Source organism: Erinaceus europaeus, chromosome 1 (genome assembly GCF_950295315.1).
Source record: "Erinaceus europaeus chromosome 1, mEriEur2.1, whole genome shotgun sequence".
In the NCBI taxonomy this organism is placed as follows: Eukaryota; Metazoa; Chordata; class Mammalia; order Eulipotyphla; family Erinaceidae; genus Erinaceus; species Erinaceus europaeus.
In genome coordinates, this window is record NC_080162.1 from 105,354,346 (window position 1) to 105,356,025 (window position 1,680).

The following is a 1,680-nucleotide window of genomic DNA, read 5'->3' on the forward strand; positions in this document are numbered from 1 at the left end:
TACTTCAGCAGAACTTTATTTCTATAGTCTCATAAGGCTTAGATCATTAAAACAAAAATCACCAAGGTATAGATTATTAAAACAAAAATCACCAAGGCTTCAGTCACTAATACAAAAATCACCAAGGCTTTGATTATTGAAACAAAAATCACCAAGTAAGAACAGCACAGGTAGGGAACACCTCCTGCTTTGTGGAACACTCACATTGCAGGGGCACTTTCCTCCCTAGAGATCACATCACAGTTTCTGTGTCTTTTGTTATTCCTGTACCTGTGTGCTAGGCAGATGTTCTATTGATTAAGATTAATTTTCTACCTGTATGTTTATGCCATCCTCTTGTCCCTATGCATCAGAAACTAACGGTTCATAGAAAGTTCAAGCTTGTTATGTTTCTAGGGGCCTTAAACAAATTGAACAGCCCATTTTTCACAAAATCTGTTCCATTGTTTGATCAAGGAGTTTTGTTTTGTTCCTTACTAAGAAGGCACCAAGGTGGTACTGACCTGGCCAGCCTCTCCATAAAGTTAAGCTCTAACTGGAATCCATCTTTCTTGTATGCTCACTGTGTGACCTAGGTTCTCGTGTACTATTCCTGCATAAGGAAGTGGGAGCATAGTGGTGGGTGGTAGATTAAAACGCCCATTGTATCTAGGCAGGTACCATAACTTTCCATATATTAATTATGCTATATGAGGTGGCCCCTCCACTGTGGGAACCACCAATCTTTCTCTATATTTTAGGGGGAATACTAAAGGAAGTGGTGTAGATAAAGGGGGAAACAATTCTTCCTCTTGGAGTTTCCTAAAAAATTCTGCATTATTGGTATTGCTTGATCCATTATGATCAGTCTTACAGAGTGCAGTGCAGGTTTTGTCATTACTTTTGTTATTGGTCAGGCTCTGAGCCTGGCCATAGGTAAATATTATTAAGACCACACAGAGCTTAATCCCAAGCCCTATACATGACAAAAGGCAAGATGGTTTCAGTTTGGCCTGGAGAGTCCAGCTGTGCTAAACTTCCTGCAAAGCTGGTACCATGTCAAGCAGCTCGCATGGTGGCACCTGTGCCATTAAATTACAAACAGCTTGGGGTGTGGATTCAGATGAGTAGCTAATATCTTTCTCTCTGTACCTCTTCTTTTTTTTTTCTTGGACCTGTATTCTCCCCACCCACACACCCCCACCCCAGAGTCTGTTACTTTGGTGCGATACGCCAATTCCATTTCAGGTTCTACTTGTGTTTTCTTTTTTTCTTCTGATCTTGTTTTCCAACTTCTGCCTAAGAGTGAGATCATCCCATATTCATCCTTCTATTTCTGACTTATTTCACTTAACATGAATTTTTCTTTTTTTTTCCCCCTCCAGGGTTATTGCTGGGCTCGGTGCCTGCACCATGAATCCACCGCTCCTGGAGGCCATTTTTTCCCCCTTTTTGTTGCCCTTGTTGTTGTAGCCTCATTGTGGTTATTATTATTGCCATTGTTGATGTTGTTTGTTGTTGGATAGGACACAGAGAAATGGAGAGAGGAGGGGAAGACAGAGGGGGGAGAGAAAGACAGACACCTGCAGACCTGCTTCACCGCCTGTGAAGTGACTCCCCTGCAGGTGGGGAGCCGGGGGCTCGAACCGGGATCCTTACGCCAGTCCCTGCGCTTTGCACCGCATGCACTTAACCCACTGC